Below are 25,302 nucleotides of genomic sequence, written 5' to 3' on the forward strand. Positions count from 1 at the left end.
ACTCCTTTATAATACAGAACACTCTTCTTGACTTCCTTGGAAGCTAGATAATAAAGTGGCTCAAAAAAGTGGATTATGGATCTGAAAAGCACAAAAGTCTTTCTTCCTCCTCAGATCCTTTTTGGAATAAGGTTGGAAGTGAATGAATAACCTACATAACTTTACAAAATTAATGCATGCATGGTACTTTTCTTGTCCCACTCCATTGTTATCCTGAATCCAATTCTCACCCTCCAATTCACACCATGGGTCCCCGTGTGAATCAGTTTGCAATGTGTTCTTAAATATTTGTGTATACTTGTAAGCTATGTAGTGTTGATTTTTATGTATGCATGTCTTTAATTTGTATAAATCATATGGTATCAAAAATCTCATTCTGTTTCTTATTTTTGTCACTCAACAATGGGATCGGCTGGATGGGAGGGCATAATATTTCTGTTTTGTTTAATGTTGTTTTCTTTTGAAGCATATCACACATACAAAAGAGTGCATGGACTTTGAAAGCCTGCTATGTGGCCCTCCCTGATATCAACCCTGTCTCCCCACTAAAAGAATCTTCAAGACTAAACTTTATGTTAATCTCTTTGTTTTTGTTGTTGTTTCATCTCTGCACAACATTCTGTTTATTTGCTTGGTTTTGCTGTTTATGTAAATGAATCACACAGAATGTATTCCTCTGAGACTTGCTCTTTTAACTCAACATTTTTTTTAAGATTTATCCATGTTGATAGTGTTGCTGTAGTTTATTTTCATTGTAAAATATATTGCTGGGTATGTAATAATTTGTTTATCTATCTATCATAGGTGGTCGTTTGAATTTACTGTTGTCATTGTAATTGCTGTGCTGAATAATGCTTTTGTGAACATTTTAACCATGTTTTTATGTACCATGGACAGGAGTATATCTGTGGACTACACTGAATCATTGGCACAGACATACTCCCATTCTAAGTAATGCCAAACAGCTTTCCAAGGTTATTATACTAATTAGCAGTCTCTCTCACAGATATAATAGTTACCTTTCTCCATATTATGGGCAACACTTACATTGTCAAACTTCCTAATGTTGTCAGTCTGGTGGTTCATTTTGGCTTTAATATGCATTCCTTAGTTGTCAATGAGCTTGAGCATCTTTTCAGAACTTCAAGGAACTTCATGTTGTCTCTTCTGTAAAATTACTGTTTATAAATATATATATATATTTGGACACTAATTCTTTCTCATATATATTTCAAATATCTTCTCTTGGTCTGGGGGATTAATTTTAGCTCTGTTTATGACTATTTTGGTAAGTAAAAGTATCTAATTTTAATAAGGTAGAATTGACCAATTGTGCATATGCTGAGTCTTGCATAAAAAGTTCTTTTTTATGTGGTCATTCAAATATTCTATGTAAATCAAGTTTTAAAGTGATATACCATCATGGCCTTACTCATGTTGTTTACCTTCTCTGAAACTTGATTCAAAAACGTGTGGCCTGAGGATTTTATGAGGGTTTCATGTAATAAATGTTTATGAAAAAGCTTAGCAAAGCACTTCACACGTAATTGGAACTCAATATGTGTAAGTTTACCCATTGGAGTGTAGTCCTAGTTCTATGTTTCACAGCTGTTAGATATTTGCAAGTAATTTCATTTTCAAACAGCAAATATTTAGTATCTGTGAGTTATATGCTAGACATTTTGGTAAATGTTTTATTGTTCACTAAAACCCTGCAAAATAAACAATATTATCAACACCATTGTACAGATGAGGTCACTGAGGCTCAGAGAATAAGTGATTTGCCTTGAGCCCAGCCACTAAATGGCAGAGCCACCATCATAGTTCCCATCTGCCTTTCTACCTAGACTGTGAAATAGTGTATCGAAGGATTTGTGTTCAGAGAATACCTGCAGTGTGGTAAAATAAGTTATATCTCTAATGTGTACTTGGGGATGTGGCAAAGGGAAGAACACAGACATGGCCTGCATACCTTATTGCATCTCACTGCACAGAACATACGATGTGATCTGCCCCATCTGCATCTCCCAGTTTCCCTAGACCTGACTCAGAGTCTCCTGAAACCACCTATTTCCCCTAAGCCACTGCCTTGAGCCTACAGCCCTCCTGATTTGCGTTACAAAGGCGGTGCCCACAATTTAACCAACCACATTGCTCCTCTCCCAGGAATTCCACATCCAGTGAAGCATTGCTCCAGTCATAAAGTAACAGGACTCTCATGATTATCTTCCTGTCAGAATCTTGAGTCACCCAGGACACACATGTCAACAGGGTTTAAAGCTCTATTTGTTTGCCACCCCAGACAGATGTTGAAACAGGATCTCCCACCGCCAGTCAAACTGCCTAGACAACCAAGCAACTCAGTAACCACTTGCTAAAGCTAACACTCTCTTGGCATTCAGTTTCCCACCAGATGAATTATAGCATGGTATACACTGGGTTCATTCAAGTCACTGAATGTTAGATCTGGAAGGACCTTAGCAATCATCCAGACAACTCCCATACTACAGCAGGAAGGGAAAAAGAGGAAGGGGAAAGACTGGGCACATGCTCTCCCAACCGGGAGCATGCTCACGCTGTCCCTTTCCCCTCTCCTTTTCCCATGGGCATGCATCTCTTAAACTCTAAGGGTCCCCGTGAGACTTGCAACCAGGGAGAAATGAGCAATAGCAGCTCATTGGATCTGGGCTAAACCCCTGATCCTGTCCCCATGGCCCCCTTCTCTCTGTCTCTCCAGTGAGCCCATAGTAACTCTGCCCTGGTTCACTTCTTTCCCATAACGTTTCTAGAGAGAGAACGTAGTCTTGCCTCGTCTGTCTTCTGTTGCTACTACTACTTCTACCTGAAGCCCTTCCTTGTGTCACTGTCCCCAGCTTTAATAAACACACTCTCAATATCACGTGGACTCATGTTGTGAAATGCTTCCTGCAGGAAGGAAGAGGGGGCGTATATGGGGCGGTGGAGGAGGGTATGGGGGATAAATTGTGATAGACAAAGATTTGACTTGGGGTGGTGGACACACAAAACAGTGTACAGAGGATGTGTTATAAAATCGGGAACCTGAAACCTGTGTGATTTTGTTAACCAGCTTCACCCCCATAAATTCAATTAGATGAAAAGGACCCAGACACTATAGGCTAGTCTGAGGCAGACCTGCTTCAGAACCCATCCTCTTCTGGTAACAAGGAAACTTACTTTTTAAAATAATTGAGTAAATATCATATATTTTTCTTGTATGATCCCTCCAGAATCTGGAGACTCTTAATGACTGAGTATTATTATTTTCATGATAATATATTTATTTGCATGAATCCAATAAGCATCTGGTTGCTTTATAATAGAACACATAAAACCAGTTTTTCAATTGTGGTTTTCTTAACCAAGACTTTGACTGGAATGTCAATTTGTTGTTCAACTCATCCATGCCACAATTGGTTGATTCTTGTATGTGCCCTAACCAGAGATCAATCCCACAACCTCAGCATGCCAGGACAACATTCTAACCAACTGAGCTACCCAGACAGGGCCATAAGATTGATATTTGTAACATGGTTTGTCTCCACCAGGTTACAAGCTGGACATACTTGCCAACTCTGGACACCATTGCAACCTCCTTCTTTGCCCAGGCCTCATCATATCTCTGACAGAGAGCAACAATCTCTTGGTTCTGAAGGAAAATGGCACCCCTTTTTTCGCAACAAGCAGCTACAGAAGAGATCCTGTTCCCTTTTTCCTTGACAGAATTCAGAGCCAAGATCTTTGGGCGGGGAGGGTGTGGTTGGCAGTTAGACAGACATGAGCAGAGCAAGGACAGTGGGCCAGGTACAGAGGGTCTCCAGGGTGCCTAGCAATGGGAAAATAAGAAACTCGCCCCCAGGGTAATCTTTCCACCTCTAGCATATCACTGGTCATGTGGTTTGGACCCCTGAACTTTCATATCACTGGTCATGCATTTTAAACCCTCCCCTGACCTTTAGTCCCCTGACACATTACTAGTCATGCAGTAGACTCCCTTGGAGGCTGCAGAGTGGCCTCATGAGACCCTCAAGTGGCCCATGGGGGCCCTTGCAGAAACAGTTTTCTTAAACATTAACCCCTAGCAATAACATCTAGGCCTCAGTTGTGTTTCAGTGCCAAGCCCAGAAAAGCAGCAAAACCAGACAAGCAATGCCATGGCTGATCTTAGGACCAGCTGCATTAACTAATGGACCCTTGCCCTGGAGCCAACCAAACAGCAGAGACCATGAGCCTGAAAGGACACACCTGGGAAACATGAATATTCTATTGAGATCCTCCCCTGAAGTGTCCAGTTAAATACCTTCGAGGTGGAGGGCCCAGTGTGGCTCTCCCTCCCAGGGGCATGACCATGACTTCCTCCTGCCCCTCTTCTTCTACCTGGCATGTTATCTTTACCTTTCTCTTTTCTAAGCTTCAAGGTCCTTCTTTTGCCTCTGTAACTTGTTTCTTGAACCTATGCCCAGCTAGCTCACTTCTCTGACTTCTCTGACTTTCTAAATAAACTTGCTTTTACAGTTTGGGGAAAAAAAGATTCAAAGACTGAATAATGGGAGTAAATCCCTTTATGTTAAATGTACATCCTTAGTTGAAGGACATTGTATAATTGGCCCTCATCTATAAAATTAATATTAAGGAACAATACCCACACTCTCTATGTCATAAGGCTGTTGGGAGAATCAAATCAAATAATATACATGTGTCTGTCATGATGTCCTTTAATCCAAATATGTAGTTGTACATGTAAATAAATAAAAGCAAATAAAACATTTGTTGGGTTAGCCTAGTTTTTTAAAAATTCAACTTTAAGTAAATTGTCCTACACGATGCATAGCTAAACATTAGAGATTTTCAATTTTTACTTTGTGTCTAAAGGAACACTACAAAGCAAGTGCACAAAGCATGCAGCAGATTCCACAAAGATCAGTAACTCTCATTTCTAAATTGTGTTCACACAGAGCATCAATGCCATTTTTCTGTTCTATCCATGTCTATGAAAGACACTGCTAATTAACAATGGTTCTCTTTCAAGTGAGCATCTACATGAATTTAGAATCTTCCTCCACACAGCATTCTAGGAAGTCACCAACAATTATATCTTGAAATTAAGTTTTTGATATTGTTGAGCAACAAGGAATTCAAAGTATACTCTAGCCTGACCAGGCAGTGGTACAGTGGATAGAGCATCAGACTGGGACACAGAGGACCCAAGTTCGAAACCTCAAGGTTGCCAGCTTGAATGCGAACTTATCTGGTTCGAGCAAGGCTCACCAGCTTGAGCCCAAGGTTGCTGGCTTGAGCAAGGGGTCACTCAGTCTTCTGTAGCCCCTCAGTCAAGGCACATGAAAGTAATCAATGAACAACTAAGGTGCCACAATAAAGAACTGATGCTTCTCATCTCTTTCCTTTCTGTCCCTATCTGTCCCTCTCTCTATCTCTGTCACATACACACACATACACACACACACATACATACACACACACACTATACTTTATAATAAATTCCTGGAATAAAGTTTGCTGCATTTATCTTTTGCTGCTTAACTTACAACCCCAAAACAATGCCAACTAATTTTTTAGGTTGGCTTGAGGATTCCTCAGATGTACTTGTGTTGCCCTGATGGAGCAGCTGCAGCCAGCTAGAGATCTGGCTGGGCTGGAAGGCCCAAGGTTCTCTCTCTTACAAGGCTGGAAGCTTGTGTTTGCTATGAATTGGGTGACTCAGTTCTACTCCATGTGGCCTCTCACTCTCTAGGAGAATAGAATGACTTTCTCTAGATGATATCTCAGGGCAACATTTGAAAGGGGCAAAGGCAGAAGCAGTAAGGTCTTATAAGGCTTAGTTTCAGAAGTCACATAACTTCACTTCTGCCATACTCTATTAGTGAGAGCAAGTCACTAGATACCCACATTCAAGAATAAATAAATAAATATGTATGTATGTATATACTGCTCACAAAAATTAGGGGATATTTTATTACTTCATATTCATTTTGAAATATCCCCTAATTTTTGTGAGATATATATATATATGATATATATATATATCATATATATATATATATATATATATTCCACCTCTAGATGAGTAGAGCAGCAAAGCCACATTGCAAAAGGGGCATGGATTGGGAGAAATTTGTAGTCATTAGACAATTTATTAGAGTCTTTCTTATTGCCATAAATTATTCTTATGCCTTCTACATGTAAAATGTAGTCACCTCCAAGTATTTTATCCTAATTGTTTTAGTTATCTATTGCTTTATAACAGATTAATCCAAAACTTATCTATGTAAAACAACAACAATAAAGATTTATTTCACACAAATCTGTTAGTCAAAAATTTGGGAGGTTAGTCGGATACTTCTGTCCCTGATCTCTCACGTGGTTTCAGTCAGAATGTCAGACAGAGTTGTATTTAACTGAAGGCTTGAATGAGACTGGAAGATCCTCTTACAGGGTGGCTTATTCACATACCCATGTAATGTGTAAGAGTTCTCACAATATGAAAGTTGGCTTTCCCCAGAATGAATGACATAAGAGGAAGTAAGGAAAAAACTGAAGTGTTATTTGTAAACTTTGCCTTGAAAAACATAGCTATTTCTGTAATATCTTATTCATTACACTGGCCAGCTCCATTCAGTATGGGAGGGGACCACACGAGATCATCAGAGGCCATTTTGAAGGCTTGCTATCACACCAATCATGGTGTCAAGCTTAAAGTCCAGAATTTCATGATCTGCCTCAGTCTGGATGTGAATGACTTATCCTTAAGTGTGGTTGTCAGGTGCAGCAAGTCTTGAACAGCAGGCACTCTAAATAGCTGTGAACTAAAATAACAGTATTTTTTTCTTCAGACACAGTAAACACACAACTTGAGATAGAGAAAAAAAAATGATCTACAATAAACAAACTCATTTATAATGGAATAATGGCAGATGCATAGAAGTCACTAATCAATAATAATTTTGAAATCTAGATGTCACATGTCAAGATCCTTACCCTGGAGGTGTCCCTTCCTTGATTAGGGACAGCTTCTTCTCCCTGGGAATTGTCCTCATCGTTCTCTTCAGCTATGTGCTCTATATTCTGAACTTTTGTTCAGCTTTCTAAAAGGCACTTCTTTTTACAAAATAAATGGTTTGTGCTTGTATCTGAATAGCTTACTTCATGTCCTTGTACTTCCTGTTTCCCACAAGCCTCTTTTCATTTTAACTGTCTACATCTCTCTCAGTTAAAGTATCAAAGTTCAAGTTACTAATGCGATTGGTAATATAATTCTCTTAAAATCTTTGTAAGTTTCCCATTCATCTTCCCAGCATTCAACTCTACATCCCCAAAAGTCAAATCTGTAAATTTTTTTAAAGATAGACCTTTTTTACTTTGGAAAAGTTAGGTTTCTTTGGGACAATGCCATTGAGGTTGTTAGGAGCCCCCAACCCCTTCTTTTTAGCTAAGAGAACTAACTGAGTACCTTAAATTTTATGAGATCTTAACAAAAGGCATTACAGCTATACCCCTGATTTGCTCTTTGCCTTGAAGCTGGTTTTGATCTTAGTAATATTTTTTCAGCTGCAAGGACAGAAAATATAAAATAGCTTTATTTTCCAACTCAGCAAGTCCTTGTTCTTTTACATTTTCTCCAAATTTTGCTTGCCAATGTTACAATTCTCTCACCAGCTCATCTTTCTTCCCATACTTTATGAGATGCAATCAAAAACACTATTTGGTATTTTTATTCTTCTACCTTAATATCTCCTTAGCCAGATCCAGCAAATTCATTAGGTACATTTCTATCTTCCAAGTCACTAAAGTTCTGCCACCGTAGTGGCAGATTGCCCCTTTTCTCTTTGTTTTTAATAACCATTTTCTTTCTTCTCCTCTAGCCTCTCTTCTCTCTTCTCTTTCCAGCCTCTACCCACCACCTAGTTTCAAAGCCAATGCCACATAGTTGAGGTTTTATTATGGCAGCATCGTACTTCATTCTTCTATTGCTGCATAACAAGTTATCCAAGATCTAGTGGCTTAAAATGACAGTGATTTATAATTTCTCACAATTCTGTTTTGACTGGGTGGGTCCTCTGGTGGTTCTTGGAGTTCACTTTTCATTTGTTTTCAATTTTCACATTTTTCATTGTCACAAGTGGGTGGGCATTACTTGCATCGAGTGGTTAGAGGCCAGGGATGCTGGTAAACATGTGCAGAGGACAACCTCCCACAACAAAGATTATCTAGTCCCCAATGTCTCTAGTGCTGAGATTGGAAACCTTGTGATAAGTATTTATGCATGTGTTGTGTTCTTTAATTTTCATAATAGCCCTATTAGGTAGGTATGATCCTCATTATTTACAGAAGAGAAAAGTGAGGCTCAGAGAAGTTAAATAACTTTGAACCAGATCACACAATTAGTAAAGGGCAGAGTTAGGCTTAAACACATACATGTCTAAACTCTTAACCACGATAGTATATGATGTGTACTTCTCCTGGATTGTTGATCTTCATAAAAAATCAGATTTTTCTAAATATTAAAACCATACCAATTCTTCTTTGGCTTTTTCCTTAATATATCAGCTGGTTTTCCTAGAAACAGAGCTGTGACAAGGATGAAGTCCTAGTACCTTAAGAAGTACAGTACTATAGTTATGAAAGTGGCAACAAGGGAAGCGAGGAAGAGTAGGTGGGAAACATGCCAGGGGATGCATTCCGGCAGGGCATCCTGATGAGGCGGCTGCATGAGGTGTCTCCATGCGGGCTCATCAGAGGGAAGTGTGCTCCTTGGTTCAGTCTATTGAATGGAGGGTGGGAAAGAAAATTTATTTGCCAGATCCCTTACATTTCCTGAGTTCCATCGCTCTAAGTGTCCCTTCCAGGGATTTAATTCCTCCGCACCCTCAGGCTGCATTACTAAGCAGCAGCTGCAGTAGCTGCCCAGAAAGCCAGGTCTCATGCCTTCAGCTTGGTCTTCACCTGGGTCCAGAAGTGCTGAGAGACACAAGTGCTTTCCAGCATGCTATTGGTCATCCTCGGGTAGTTTAACTGGATCAGCACAAACAGTTGCCAAGCAGGGATGGAGCAGGGAATCTGAGATTTAGGAGATGGTGAAGCCAAGAGACTCTGAAGTTGAACAGAAGACATGTCTGACATATTCTTCAACATGCTTCTCCCACCTCTGGAAAGAAATTATTTTGGCTTGGATGAGGTAAGTATCAGCCGGGATTCAGTAAGCTTAAGAAGCAGACAATCCAAGTGGAACTGGTTAAAATATTAAGAAAAAAATAAAAGTTATTGGCTTATCCACCTAAAAACATAGTCAGGCAGCTAGTTTCTGTGACTTCAAGTTCACAGTGCCATAGTTCTCCTGACCCAGGCTTCCTCCTTGAGCTGGCTTTACATTCAGGTTAGTCGTGAAGTAATTGCAGTAACTCTAGGTCTCCCATCCGCATAGGGCCACAACCAAATATCCAGAGGAAGAAATAAACTGTGTCCTCATTTGGTTCTCTCTTACAAGTGAAAAATATTTCCTAAAGGGTCCCTCAGCAAACATTCTCTTGCAGTTCTTAATGCCCAAGTTGGGTGCTCATTCCTCAATTACCTTCATAATAAGAACCTTATGCTCTTTGATTGGTTAAGGCCTGGGTTCCTGAACCAATCACCATCAAGATGAAGGGAGCACCACAATCACTTAAATCAACCAGAGTCCACCTCCAGCCTTGGGACGGCCTCAAACTGCATGACTACTACAAAATGAAGGTGCAGCGACTAGGTGCTGGATGTTAATGACAAAACTACAATGTCTACATGATACAACCTTCAAAAGTTTCTAAAGAAGCAAGGCCAAACTGTCATCTGCATTTCTTTTTTTTTTTTTAAGATTTTATTTATTCATTTTAGAGAGAGGAGAAAGAGAGAGAGAGAGAGAGAGAGAGAAGGGAGGAGCAGGAAGCTTTAACTCCCATATGTGCCTTGACCAGGCAAGCCCAGGGTTTTGAACCAGCGACCTCAGCATTCCAGGTCGATGCTTTATCCACTGCGCCACCACAGGTCAGGCCTCATCTGCATTTCTTATTGTCATGAAGTCCCAACTCACTTCAGACAAAGTGTGTTTCAAGCAAACTCTGCAGCTATTCATGGTCCTTGCTATTCCATCCACCTGGTCCATCTCTTCCTTCTTGCTGCCTTTAATGGCTCATGTCAGCTTCAAGCTAATCTCAAAAGCCTTCCCTGATGTTTCACAGCCAGAAAACATAAGCTACAGGAAATGAAGGTTTTAGAATTAGTAGAAATCTAGATCACACTGCATGCCATGGGGTCCCAGAGTTTCTGTAGATGTGGTGACCTTGCAAGCTGAAGCAAAGAGCTAAAGAGTTGGTATTCTGGACACTGCACTCATCTAATCAGAGCATTAATTTAATTTATTTGATTTGGATCATCAAACAAAATTGGAGTTGATTTATTTTTCATAGTTACATTGTTTGTTTCAAGATTAATTTTCCTTTGTAGAAAACCTTTTTTGAGCGTGGGGAGGAAGGTTACAAATAAAACCTACATATCATAAAAGTGAGAAGACAAGCTCAGAGAGGGTTGAGGCATGTGTTGAAAGTCATGATGCTCACCTGGCCCTCTTCCTCAGGATGACTGTGCCATATTTGTAAATATCCATCCTGTGCTCCTGAGTCCTCTCTTCTCCAGAATCAATGGCCTGAACTTTTGCAAATCTCAATCACAGAAAGGTATTTTAAGTCATCTCACCAATCCTTTGCTCAGTTCCCTGCTAAAACCACACTTAATGTACAGTGCAAAGGAATGAACACGATGATTTGGATACATCTGAGCAGCAGAAGGAAGAGCAGGACTACCTCATCCCCTGTTAGAATGCTGCATTCCTGATAATGCAGGCAGGGATCGCATTAGTTAGTTGGCAAGCACAAAATATCATTGCCTCATACTATCCATAACAACTCTTAAGACCTTTCTCATAAGCTGCTACAAAGACTTCTCACACCATCTTGTTCGCATAGACTTGTTTACTTAGACCCAACTGCAGGACTTAACATTTATTTCATTTATCTTAAGAATCCACAATTCCAAGTGGCTAGCTTTGTACATTTCTAGACATGCCATGAATAGATTGAGAATGCTAGGGTAGGAGGAGTCAATTCAACTACCTATAAGGACCAGACAGGTAGAGAAGGGGGTAATGTAAACAAAAAAAAAGGGGCCAGGTATAATCTAAACCTTTGAAGTGGTAACTCTAGCGAACTGAAGAATTCAATTCTATGCAAAGGGACAGATTCTATTCAGCTTCAGCTCACTAATATTATGCAAAAATCAAGCCCAGTATTTCTTGGTCTTTGATTTGTCAAGAGAAGCCAAAATGTGGATGTTTACTGGAAATACCCAGTCTTTTCTATGTTGGCCACTAATTTGCAAAGTTCTAATATCCTCTATAGGCCAAAGGAAACACATCTGCAGGCTGGGTGCAGCACCTGCATTGCAAGTTTGCAGGCTTTGCCCTGTGCGGATGAGGAAGTTGGGCAGCACTGGCTATTATGACAAAAATAAAAAGTGATTTCTATGAGCTTGGATTTACTAGCATAGCACTTATTTTAATGTTCCCTTGATAGTCATAGACTTGAGCATTTTAAAGCTGGAAAGAATCTCAGAGATTGCATGGTTTAATTCTATTGTTTTATGAAAGAAGAATCTTTGATCCAGAAAGAAGTGACTTGGATTTTAATTAAATATATTCCAGTGAAATGAAGAAAAGTCTGATTCTCAGAAAAGGAAGGAGCTATACTAGTCCCACAGTGCAGGGTTTCTCAATGTTGGCACTACTGACATCTTGGAACAGAAAATTGTTTGTTGTGGGGCCAGTCTTGTACATGGCAGGATGGCTAGCAGCATGCCTGGCCTCCACCCCCTAGATGTCAGTAGCACCCCCAACCCTGACACACAGTCATGGGGGACAAAATGGAGGCAAAAATGCATTCAGATAGTATCTAATGTCCCTTGGGGACAGAATCACCAATGCTCTTGAAAATCACCATCTTTCTCCAACCCCTTTGTCTTACAGATGAAGAAAACTAAAACTCACGAAATTGTAAGAGTTTCACCAAGGATATATGAGGATTTATTCACACGGATGGGACTGAGACTCAATTATCATAATTCCCACTGGGGTGCTCTCTCCGCCAAAGCCTGCAGATTTGAACCACCACTTTGTCAGTAAAAGAGCTATCTAAAGCTGCACATTTTAAATTAAGAGGCAACACTGCATGGTGGTGAGGAGCACAGTTTCTAAGACTAACAGAGTTGGGTTTCATTCTTAGCTCTTCTACTTACGAACTTTGTGACATTGATCAAATTAACCTGTGTTCCTCATTTGAAAAATGGATGGTTCTAAAAATTAAAGTTTAAAAAATGGATTTAAAAAATGGATGGTAAAATGCATATAGTGCTTGCCACATAATAGAGACTCAGTAAATGGAAGTTATTTTATTATTATCATCATTATTATTATTAACTGGACCCGGGGTAGACAAACCATATGCCTTCCAACCAAACTGGGCCTGCTTGTGTTTACATAATCTGCAGGATAAGAATACTTTTGCAATATTTAAAATTCTACTTAGAAAATTAAATTTAACAGGGTGACATTGATCAATAAGCCTCATGGATATTTTTGCATTTTTAAAGTGCAGAAAGCTGTTTTGCAATTGATTAAAATTGTGTGAACTCAAGTGTCAGTGTCCATAAATAAAGTTTTATTGGAACAGAGCCATGCTTATTCATTTACATATAGTCTATGCCTGCTTTCACAACACAACAGAATTGAGTAGTTGCAGCACAGTTCATATGGCCTGCAAAACCTAAAATATTTACTGGCCCTTTACAGAAAAAAAGATGGCCAGTCTCTTAACTAGACCTTTTATCAGCAGGAGAAAACATGCAGCCATAATTTTCACATGCCCTCTGGTGTGCAGTTCTAGCACCTCTAACTGTTTGTATTTAATTCTGTTTACTGGAGATATTTCTTAGCATCTGTGTGTACCCAGTATTTTTCAGAACTAGTCAATCAGGGGACATTAAAAACCTTTACTTTTTATAGATGTCCTCTCTTGAATAAATCTTATTGTAAACTGGTACTTGGAGGTGTTTTCAAAATCTGGAATATTTATCAAAAAGAAAGGAAATAGTTTGCTCAGTGTTAAGCCAACCACATATTTTAAGTGTTGCACGATTTGGACAGGACAATAAAAGGGGATATCCGGTAATCCGGTAAAAAGGAAAAATAGATAAGACCTATCTGCCAAGACTAAAATTTAAGACATGTTGTCATGTCACCTTATTTTTTCTTAGTAATACTTTGAGCATCTTGGTTATAATTTAATCTGACTACAGGCCAAGAGTTTAAAAGCCAGGATACCTGTTCACAGCCCTCACCTTGTACCCAGCAAGATTTGTCATCATCTGAATTCTCTTCCAACTCAATGAAATACATATACATATATTGATTGTCTAATATGTGCCAGACACTGCTGAGTATCAGAAGTCCAAAGATAAATCAGACATCATCTTTGCCCTAAAAGATTTTACTAAGGGTCTGGTTAAGTCACTGAACTCATCTGTAATAGTAGAGCATTGAACTAAATATTTCATACACTCTGAAAACTTTTATAAAGTTCCTTCACCTTGACTGTCCTCTGGGAGATAACAAGGAATGATAATAAGACTGTGTCATTATAATCATTTAATTAGAAAGTATGCATCATTGCTGTCCATAAAGTAGTTTACAAGTAATTAAAATACAATATAATAAATGCAAAGTGGGTGTATAAAGCATGTAAAAGGTACCCACTAATCATTTCTGAATGAAGAAGGACAGCTTTCCCAAGACAAGTAACATTAAGGTAAGTCTTAAATGATGAGCTCATTGATGACCTAGTATGGTAGGAGTTCCCATCACTGAGAAGGGATAAAACCAGACCAAAACGAATGTTAAGAGCTCAGGAAGCAGACTGTAGCCAATAGAGTCACTCCCTCCCTCACTAGAGCTGACAACTCAAAATCAAGTCTGAAGGAGATGGGCAAGATTCAGTCCAGTCTAGTCTAATACCAGAGAGAATAAGATACAAAGATATGAGGCTAGGCATGTCATATAGGTATTTGGATATTTACTGTTCTTAGTGCTACATGTAAACTAAAAAAGTAAAAACTCATTCTAAAGAAAATTATAGAAGTCAGACATCCTGAATCAGGATGGACTCAGGCCATCAGCCAAGCACTCGGTATTTTAGGATTTCACTCTGGACCAGGAAAGCAGAAATAAACACCCAGGCTAAGAATAAGAGGCATCCACAGCATGCTTACAGTTGTCTGAGATAAGGGGTGCACCTGATGTAAAGCTGCAAAGAATCCCAAGACTTCATGTGCATGTGGGGGAGAGATGTACAGGGCTTGTCAGCCCTGGGGCATCATGATCATGATAGTGTGGGCGTCGTGGCAGCGAGCTGGGGCTTCCAATTGGTGGGCAGAGTTGGTTGCAAAGACAGAGAAGGATGAAGAGGGCATTGTAAACAGAAGCACAACATATACAAAAGCACAAAGATGCACTTCTAACTTTCAAACAATACAAATTTTTTCTTTCTTCCCCACCCAACTACCATCTGCAAATGTATCTGCCAATAAGTCCATTTAATGAGTCCTGAGCAATTTGGCAAGAGATGTAGGATTCAAACAGATTGTTTAATGCTGTTCTGATTTAACTTAATTAAATTCCAAACTTTCAGTCCCACTGTACAAGGCACAGCACAGAGCCAGACCTGCCTTCCTCCGGAAGGATCCCTCGAATTTCAGACCCTTGACGGCTCTCCAACAATTCTGGATGCCTCTGCCGGACTTGATGACCACATCTTTCGCTCTCTTCCCATTACATCACTCCACTTACTCCTTATTGCCAAGGGTCCCTGTAAAGCCTTGTCCCCTGTAGTTGATTCAGAGTGCACCTGGATAGTTATTGACCCCTGCCCCTAGCCCACCATTTCTCAGGGGACACAGGTTTTACTAAATTCTACAATGTGCTGTGCCAAAGCTTTCCTTCCTACCCACTCCCACACCAGCCTCCAATCCATTCCTAGGCCACGGTGCACTTGGGGGAAATTCAATCCATATGTTTCCTTTACTTCCTACAGAACTCATCCAGCCATTGTTTAAAGAGGGAGGCAACGGCCCAAAAGAGCCATGTGAGGCCTCTCTTGGCCTTCCAATCTTCCATTAGAGAGCGCGGAGGAAAGGGCTTTGCCAAGAGCAAACCTGAAACATTCCTCTGGGTTTGGTTCAAAGCCTATAAGTCACGTTTCCACACAAACATGTCCTTAGGACCGAGGATGCAAGGCACTTTTCAAAAGGTCTCTTGGACATGAGGTCATGGTAACAGCTACTACCATCACTGACCTGGCTCTAGGACATGTGTGAAGGAAATCAGTTTGTGGGAGGTTGTTTTACATTATTCCTTTCCAAAGCTGACATAGGCCCTCTCTGAGAGCATAAACTCTCCCTAAATATAAGCACACCTCACCACAAAATCAATGACTTTAGAGTTCAAAGGGACCTTGGATATCTGCCAGGTATCTCAATCACCTCATTTAAAAATAAGAGAAAACGGCCCTGGCCGGTTGGCTCAGTGGTAGAGCGTCGGCCTGGCGTGCAGAAGTCCTGGGTTCGATTCCCGGCCAGGGCACACAGGAGAAGCGCCCATCTGCTTCTCCACCCCTCCCCCTCTCCTTCCTCTCTGTCTCTCTCTTCCCCTCCTGCAGCTGAGGCTCCATTGGAGCAAAGATGGCCTGGGCGCTGGGAATGGCTCCTTGGCCTCTGCCCCAGGCGCTAGAATGGCTCTGGTCGCAGCAGAGCAACGCCCCGGAGGGGCAGAGCATCGCCCCCTGGTGGGCGTGCTGGGTGGATCCCGGTGGGGCGCTTGCGGGAGTCTGTCTGTCTCTCCCCGTTTCTAGCTTCGGAAAAATACAAAAAAACAACAACAACAAAAAAAAAAACCCCAAAAAAACCCCAAAAAAGAGAAAACTTAGGCCCAGAGAGAGCAAGGGACTTGTCCAAGGTCAAGTAGCTGATCAGTATTTCATGAAGAAAATAGAACTTCAGATTCCAAGTTCAGAGCTTTGGATTCAGGCATCATGCGATGACCTCACACATATTAAATGCCCAATATAGATAAGGCAGATTTCCATGTTTTAACCTTCCTGACTTATTCTGGACCAATTTTTTTTCAAAGTTGTCTTTATGTACCTTATCTATTTTTGTTGTTGACCTGTTTGTTTATTGCAGGGGCAGTGGGAATTCTTTGAACCCACAAACTAGAAATCTCAAGTTTTCAGTAGAAACTCTTTCTCTAGGCTTCCTAACAGATTTGTATATGTGGACTCTCCTTAAATAATTTTGAAGACAGGGAGCTCACAGCTTTTTGTGTTGGCCCATTCCATCTTCAGGAAGCTCTTTCTCACATTGAGCACGAGTTTTTCTCTGTATCATTTCCCCCACACACACATTTGCTTACTGCGCTGTCCCAGAGCTGCTTTCAATAGAAGCCAAAGAGGGATGTGCCATGGTTCCTGTGGAGTAAGCTCTGTTGTCTGCAGGGTAACAGTACCCTTATCACAGTCCCCTCTGGGGCTGCTCCCCTTGCCCAGAACCCCAGCAGGGAGGGTCTTTCTCTATTAACTAAGATATAACCAACATATAACATATTAGTTTCAGATGTAAAATATAATAATTCAGTGTATGGATATATTGTGAAAAAATCACCACAATAAATAAGGTTAATGTCTACCACCACAGTTACAATTTTTCCTTGTAATAATTTTAAGATTTACTCTTTTAGCAACTTTCAAATATACAATACAGCATTATTAACTATAATCACTATGCTGTACATTGTATCTCCATAACTTATTTATTTTATAACTGGAAGTTTGTACATTTTGACCACCTTCACCCATTTTACCCACTTCTGGTAACTACCAATCTGTTCTCCATGTCTATGAGCTCAGTATTTCCTGTGTGTTTGTTTGCCTATTTGAGGGACTTTTTTTAGACTCCACATATAACTGAGATAATATGATACTTTTCTTCCTCTGACTTATTTTATTTAGCATAATGCCTTCAAGTTCTTTCCATGTTGTAGCCAATGGCAGAATACCCTTCTTTTCTTTTTAACGTCAATATATTTTTTAATTTATTTATTTATATTTACAGGGACAGAGAAAGAGTCAGAGAAAGGGATAGTGAGACAGGAACAGAGAGAGATGAGAAGCATCAATCATTAGTTTTTCGTTGTGACACCTTAGTTGTTCATTGATTGCTTTCTCATATGTGCCTTGACCGCGGACCTTCAGCAGACTAAGTAATCCCTTGCTCAAGCCAGCGACCTTGAGTCCCAACTGGCGAGCTTTTTGCTCAAGCCAGATGAGCCCGCACTCAAGCTGGCAACCTTGGGGTCTCGAACTTGGGTCCTTTCGCATCCCAGTCCGACACTCTATCCACTGCGCCACTGCATGGTCAGGCAGAATACCCTTCTTTTTAATGTCTGAATAATATTCTATTATATATAGTTAATAAATTATTATATTAATTACTCATTAAATACATAATGTAATATATATTTATAATTTTATATATTTTACATATACATACATATGTCACATCTTCTTTATCCATTCACCTATCTAGAGATACTTAGGTAGTTTTTATATCTTGGCTATAATGAATAATGCTATAATGAACATGGTGGTGCAGATACTTTTTCAAGTGAGTGTTTTCATTTTGTTCAAATAAATACCCAGAGGTGAAATTGCTGGAACATATGGAAGTTCTATTTTTAATATTTTTGATTAAATTTTTTTAATAAACACTGTGGTAGTTGAAGACCCATTATTTTGTTAACTAAAATGCCACTGGGAAATATGGAGTGTAATATATCATGCCAGGAACTTAGAAAACACTAACAGAAATTATAGTAAAAATTTAATTTATGATATCAACATAGTAATTCATTAAATAAAATTTTTAAAATTTGGGTCCTTGTGGGTATTCTTTAAAATCTATTTAAGACATAATTATTTAGCACCTGCTTATGTTTCAAGTGCTCTTTCAGAGTGCTAGGAATCTTACAAAACCCACCAAGAATTAGTCAGTCCTCCCTTTGTGAAGCTTCTTTCTGGCAACTCCTTTTAGCTTTAAACCTACATGGCGCTGAGAGAGAATCTGAGACAGTAAGGGAGGCCATTGCTGAGAGAGACAGACAACAAGATGAGAAAATGGGACTGTTAAAAGCAAGAGAGTGAAGAGGAGGTTGCAGGGTTAGAAAGTAGGTAAGAGATGGCCCTAAGCAGGAAGGCAGAAACTGGATTCCAAGGAGCCCTGCAGATAATACAAGGTGTTGGGCAAACAAGTTTGAAAAGGGTGTTTAGGTTCAAAAAGTGTGTCCATAAAGTCATAGTGCACTTTTGACCGGTCACAGGAAAGCAACAAAAGACAATAGAAATGTGAAATCTGCACCAAATAAAAGGAAAACTCTCCCAGTTTCATACATATTCAGTGCAGTTCGATGTGGCTCCCGCACAGATTTTTTAGGGCTCCTTAGGTTAGCTATCCCGTATAGCCTCTACAGACTCATCACTGACTGATGGCCTACCAGAACGGGGTTTCTCCACCAAACTGCTGGTTTCCTTCAACTGCTTATCCCACCTAATGTTATTCCTATGTGGTGGCACTTCGTTATAAACGCGCCGATATTCAAGTTGCACTTTGGTCACGGATTCGAATTTAGCGAGCCACAGAACACACTGAACTTTCCTCTGTACTGTCCACATCTCGACTGGCATGGCCGTGGGCTGCTCCTTTGTATACACGGTGTTACGTCATCATCTGTACATGCGCGCATGCTGCCACATCATCCTACAGAAACTGGGAGGGTTTTCCTTTTACTTGGTGCAGATTTCACATTTCTATCATCTTTTGTTGCTTTCCTGTGACCAGTCAAAAGTGCGCCATGACTTTACGGACACACTGTATTTTGTTTTGGCGCAGGGCAGCACCGTGTGTGTGTAGTCTGTGTTAGGCTGTGGGTGCTTGCCTAAGGACAGCAGATTGCAAATTGCAGATTGCTTACCTCCATGGTGAGGGGCGATTGTTTCCTACTGTTTACAGGAGAAGGGGTATTTCCACCCAGCCTGTTGTCTGGGGAGTATTGAGGCTGGTGGGGGCCTGTGAGTTCAGGGAGTCTGGAGAATGAGTATGGTGAGTCTGGAGTGCTGAGGGGCTTGGGAGCCCTGAGAAAAAGGGAAGTGGCCTTCCCTGCCTGTTTGCTCATCCACCGTTAGAAGACTCTAATAAAGGGGATGGCCCACTATTTTCTGGCTCCACAATTTCTATGCCATCTGCCTGAATCCAATGTGAACCTGCATAGCCAAGGCGGTAGCTACTGGCCTTACACTGGGTATGGAGCGTAACATCATAGAAAGAACATGAACCTCTGAATTAAGCTTTGAAAGTCCAAATCCCGAACACCATGCCACAAGTTAGAGAAGTTGTTTACCCTTCAGCCATCAGCCATTCCAAACCCCATCTCCTCATTTATAAAATAAGGATAATCACACGTGCTTCTAAGGAAAAAACAAGATCACAACAAGTTGGGTTTTTTTTTATGTTTCTTTTTCAACTAAGACTAACAGTTAATATTATATTAGTTTCAGATGTACAGAATAGTGGTTAGACAACTACATAATTTACAAAGTGATCTCCCTGATAAGCCTAGTACCCACCTGGCATCATACATAGTCATTACAATAATACTGACTCTATACTTTATGCTGTACTTTACATTCCATGATTGTTTTGTAACTGCCAATTTGTACTTCTTAATCATACAACAAATGTAAAGTTCCCTACATTGACCAAATTCCCATCTCCCTACATAAAAGATGAAACCTTGAAAGCAGACCATTGTACTGAAATTCACTATTCTGTTCTGACAACTGATGGCTTTTTTTCTCTTGATAGGAAAGTCTTGGAGTTTGGACCCTCAAATTATTCCAATTGCATGGGCTCAAGCTCCAGTCTGACTGAAGAAACAATATATCCCGTCCCCTCTTAATCAGTAGGCCTGGTTTCTTTCCTCCTACATACACCTTGCCTTGTGCAAAAGTGAAACAAACCCAGATATCAAAATGTTCATGGGGTGGGATGGGGGACACCAGACTCTGAGTGTGCTGGTCTGTTTACACAGCTGCAGTCAATTAGGTGAAACTGTAATTGTTTTATACTTTTGCTTAATGCTTAAGCCTAGAGAAAGAAGAATGGATTTTTGGCTTTCCTTTTTTTTTTTTTAATCTTTCAGTATTTTTGTTTTGCTTTTATATCTCATCATAATATTTAGATTGTATTCATGTAAGGGAAGGCAATCATAATGAAATGGATAGTCAACCAGAGTATTCAAAGGCACATTTACAAAAGCCTGCACCTCAGAAATGCTTCATTTACCCAGAGAGCAGGCAGGGACGGCATGAGGAAGTCTGTTTCTAAGGACAGGGAAGTGATTCATGCCAATCAGCTAGAGAGCCCTCTTTTAAAATGCTCCATATGTAAGATGTAGCATAATAAATCACATCAACAAGCAAACAGGAGATAGCATATGTCTTCCAGGTGCAAACCCAGGCTAAATGAGTAAGAGATGCGCCTCAGGCCAGGATTAGGGTGAGGCCAGTGAGACACTTGCCTTAGAGCAAAATGTAAGGAGATGCCAAAACTCTCAGTTATCAAGATACAAAATATTGCCTTGCGATATTTTTTTTAAAAAATCCAAATTACTGCTATAAAAACTCTCAGTGAGTAAAATATTAAACTTTGATATGATTTACTTTTGATTATTAGTTACATATGCCTTTAGACTTTAAGAAAGCTACTGTTGGAGTAAAAACCAGAAATGTTTACCTTGCAAATCATAAAAACAAGCTCAACACTGAATCTAGGAAACAAAAGATGAAAAAAATAGCAAGAAAAAAATGCATAGAAAGCAAAAATCTTATGGGACAAAACAATTATAAAAATAACCATAAATATTTTAAATCTCTTCTTAATGAGACTATTAACTTCTAAAATAAAATCCCTTGATTTGAAATTTGGAAATAAGAGAATGAAAAAATATTCATTTCTTTGACCCAAGAATCATACCTTAGGGAGTCTATCATAAATACAACTAAAATATGAAAAAAAAAGAGCATCATTTGTAACAACAAAAAAAGAACTCCCAACAGAATTATTATCTAGTCACTAAAAATAATGGTTACAAAGACCAAGCAATGTTAAAATGTTATTGAAACATTAAAGTGAAAAAAAGTAAAAAGCATAAATACATGTATGCCACAGTGACAACTACAGAAAAATTGCATAGAAAACGAAGATAAACTGAAGGTAAACACACTAAAATGATATATAGTAGTGTTTTATTTTGCTAGTAGAAACCTGAGTTTATTTCCCTCTCTCCCTCTTCTTTTTTCCCTTTTCTTTTTCCTTCCTCCCTTCCTTCCTTCCTTCCTTCCTTCCTTCCTTCCTTCCTTCCTTCCTTCCTTCCTTCCTCCTTTCCTCCTTCCTTTTTTCCTTCCTCCCTCCCTCCCACTTTTCCTTCCATTTTTTTCTTCCTTCCTTCCTGTTTTTAGGAATTGCATTGTTCAGAGTCAAGGCAGGAAACAGCATACTCAAGGAGATAATTGAAAAGTACTTATTTACAGTACTATCCTCTGAGACGTGAGCAGTGTTAAGAGAAGCACAAGAGATGATGAAATACTTGCTGTCTAGCCATAGCCGGGAGCTGTTACTAGTCCAATGTTAGAAGAAAACAGGAAGAAGCAAGTTTCTAGAACCCGGAGAGAACTGTGGCTGTAGAAGAAAGTTTTGCCATAGAAAGAACAAGCACTACAGAGCCATATGGAATGGGAACAAACATTTCAATCCTTCTTTCCTCCCTTCTTCCAGTCTCCTGCAAGGGTCTTCACCTGGCGGAACTCAGAGAAGTACTGGAAGACGAGGGAACCTAGGCGACCGTCTGTGAGGGCAGCCGCGTGAGGGCATCGAGCAAATTAGAGAACAGAGAAGCATGATCTGAAGGGATGAAGAGGATATGCCCCATAAATCATTATATTTCTCAAACAGAAAAATGCACAGATTAAGAAATTGATCGCATTTGAAACTCACTTTTCTCATCCATCAAATTCAGATAAAAATAACTCTTACTTCATAAAGTTATTGGGTAATCTTGAAAATCAGCAATGTCTGTTAACTTGTTTTGTCAATATTATTTTATCATTGTTATATATTCACACACATACACACACATATACTTAAGATACATATATAAATATATACATATATTTAAATCAGTATATATATATATGTTTATGATTATGGTGGTGGTGGAGCTGGTGGTGGCAGTAATGGTAGTGGTGGTGCAGATGTGCACAATGGTGACAGCTGTGATAATGGAGATGGTGGTGGTAATGGTGGTGGTGGTGATGGGGAGAGTATACATAATGATGGTGCGGATGGTTGTGTCATTGGCACATTGATCCTCTTACCTAAACTGTGAGTCTTATATGTTATTAAATGCTGTATTTAAAGAACATATGACTCTATTCACAAGTAGTGGCATTAAACACTCTTCTATGTAATCAGGGGTAATAAGATGGTAAAATATGGATCCTGGAGGGCCCATCTCTAGAAAAATTTAATCAGTCCATACTGAGACATTCTTATGTGAGTTTTCAAAAAGGAATGAAAGTTTCTACCCTCACAATCTCTACATCTTGAGAGCAAGGACAGAAGATATACAGTGCTGTGAACACAGTATCCCAGACTGTGAGCACCTTCCTCGTGAGCCCTGGAAGTCTGCCCAGACACAGTAACCTTGAAAAATATTTCTTTATTCTATCTATTATAGCAGCCTAAACCGGCTTGGCTGTGTAGAGAGAAAGATATGGAGCACTAAACTATTCTAACAAGTTCATATGTTTTAAATAAGTAAATTTTCTCAACAGTCTTATGAAATAGATACTAATATAATTCCCATATTACAGATATGACAACTGAGGCACAGATTAAGCAAATAGTTCTATGTTGCATGGCTACCAAGTGAATAAGTTGGGATTCAATTTCATAGTGGAATTCAAATAACTTAACAACTGGTTCTCTGCCCTAATGGCTGTTTTAAGTATAAAAGATATGCCAAAAGGTAGTTCATTTTTTCATGCATTTAGAAATACACAAAACTAGATTATGTTATAAAAAAGAGTTTTTAAATTATTTTTTTAAATTGACCACATGCTTTTATTTATTTATTTTTATTTATTTTACAGAGACAGAGAGAGTCAGAGAGAGGAATAGATAAGGACAGACAGACAGGAACAGAGAGCGATGAGAAGCATCAATCATCAGTTTTTCATTGCGACACCTTAGCTGTTCATTGATTGCTTTCTCATATGTGCCTTGATTGCAGGCCTTCAGCAGACCGGGTAACCCCTTGCCCGAGCCAGCGACCTTGGGTACAAGCTGGTGAGCTTTTGCTCAAACCAGATGAGCCCGCACTCAAGCTGGCGACCTCGGGTCTCGAACCTAAGTCCTCCGCATCCCAGTCCGACGCTCTATTCACTGTGCCACTGCCTGGTCAGGCAGAGTTTTAAAATCTTAATGAAAAATAGTAAGTAATACCTGACAAAAAAGCAATAAAACTATTATTTAACATATTTCCATATTACTTCTTAATTGGCGTCCCACTTGCAATTTTTTTCACCTGTGGACAGAATGAATATTACTACTGGCACTTAGAATATGCTATTGTGCAGATGAACATTAAAAAAGAGTAAGGAATGTAAATTTGTGATTTCTACATTGGGCGGCTGCCCAGGTGCCCACCTTAGAGAGAAACCTGATTACAAGTGCCATTTTAAAAACCGGTTCACGGAACTCAACAAAAAATTAGCTATCGGTTCTGCCCAACCAATGCAAACCAGCTGAATCTCACTGCTGATTCAAATCCAGAAATCCCAGTGCTAGAGAGTGTGGGCTCTTAACCAGAGGCGGACTAAGGTCGGTTGAGGCCCCTGGCACAGAAGAAAATATTGAGCCCTTGGCATTAGAAAAAAAGTGTAAAGTTGGGGTTTTGCAGGGCCCTTCAGAAGTCGGGGCCTAGGACACATGCCGGGTGTGCCTGCCTTACATCTGCCTCTGCTCTTACTCCTCATGTCCTCAGAGCAGGCTTCGTGGTAGAGGGGGTAGAATTAGAACTGAGCCTAGAGGAATGTGTAATGAAAAGAAAACGCTAGGGAAGACCATTCAAGGGGAAGGGTATAGCGTTCAGCAGAGGCCCCAAGGGGAAACCGCAGAACTAGTCTGAATGATATTGTCAGAGATAACCTTCAGTAAAAAAGTCTGGAACTCAAAGCACAGGTCGACTGCATGAACTAATGCTTGTAACAGTGACTTAAACAGAAAACAGGTTGTCATAAATTATCCCAGATTCTTTAGGACAAACTAAGGATGTTTTGTTTGTCTTTAGAGGGAATTCTCTCCTGCATTACTTAAGACAGTGTGAAAACAATGCTGAAAACGGGCGGACACACCTTTCCAAATGTGATGCTGTTTCTGCCATAAGCCTAACCAGCGAAGCAGCTCCCAGGGAAGTAAGCAGGAATGAGCTCAGTGATGGCTCGGTCCTACACCTGGAAGACGGTATTCAGTGTGCACCCGGGGACCGCCACAGGGAGCAAGAGAGGTCCAAGACGAGAGCGACATCGCAAGATTTCAAGCCTATGAAGAAGTCGGGCAGGAAACCAGATAGTGCCTAGTTTTCCCAGGAGAGCATGGCTGGGCTCCAGCCTAGGGCATCCTGGGGAACTTTCTCTCCCAAGTTCCATTTCCCTGCCACGTCCCCTCGGTTCCGCCCACCGCGCCCCCTCTGCCCCCTCCTCCAGCACCTAACGACCCAGCCGCACCTCTCATGTTGCTGCTACATTGAGACTGGCTGGGAAATGTGAAAACTCATTCTACCCCAGAACAGGAAGGTGAGTGAGTTACAAAAAAAATGACTTTAAACTTCTCACAAAATAAAAACTATAAGGTCAGAGTGGTCAGAAATACAAAAGAAAGAAAGAAAAAATATATATACAGGCAGAGACATGTAAAAAGAAAATACTGTGGTGTGTGTGTGTGTGTGTGTGTGTGTGTGTGTGT

The 25,302-nt window shown here is 40.0% G+C and overlaps 1 long non-coding RNA gene across 1 annotated transcript in view; it reads left to right on the forward strand.

The window, feature by feature from the left end:
- Positions 1–4,739, forward strand: part of LOC136397683 (uncharacterized) — a 34,071-nt gene extending 29,332 nt beyond the window's left edge. The window contains exon 3 of the long non-coding RNA XR_010749896.1: positions 3,567–4,739. This is a non-coding gene — a long non-coding RNA (uncharacterized lncRNA). The remainder of the gene's footprint in view (positions 1–3,566) is intronic.
- The last annotated feature ends 20,563 nt before the right edge of the window (positions 4,740–25,302 follow it).

The sequence above is a fragment of the Saccopteryx leptura genome, chromosome 3 (genome assembly GCF_036850995.1).
Source record: "Saccopteryx leptura isolate mSacLep1 chromosome 3, mSacLep1_pri_phased_curated, whole genome shotgun sequence".
NCBI lineage: Eukaryota > Metazoa > Chordata > Mammalia > Chiroptera > Emballonuridae > Saccopteryx > Saccopteryx leptura.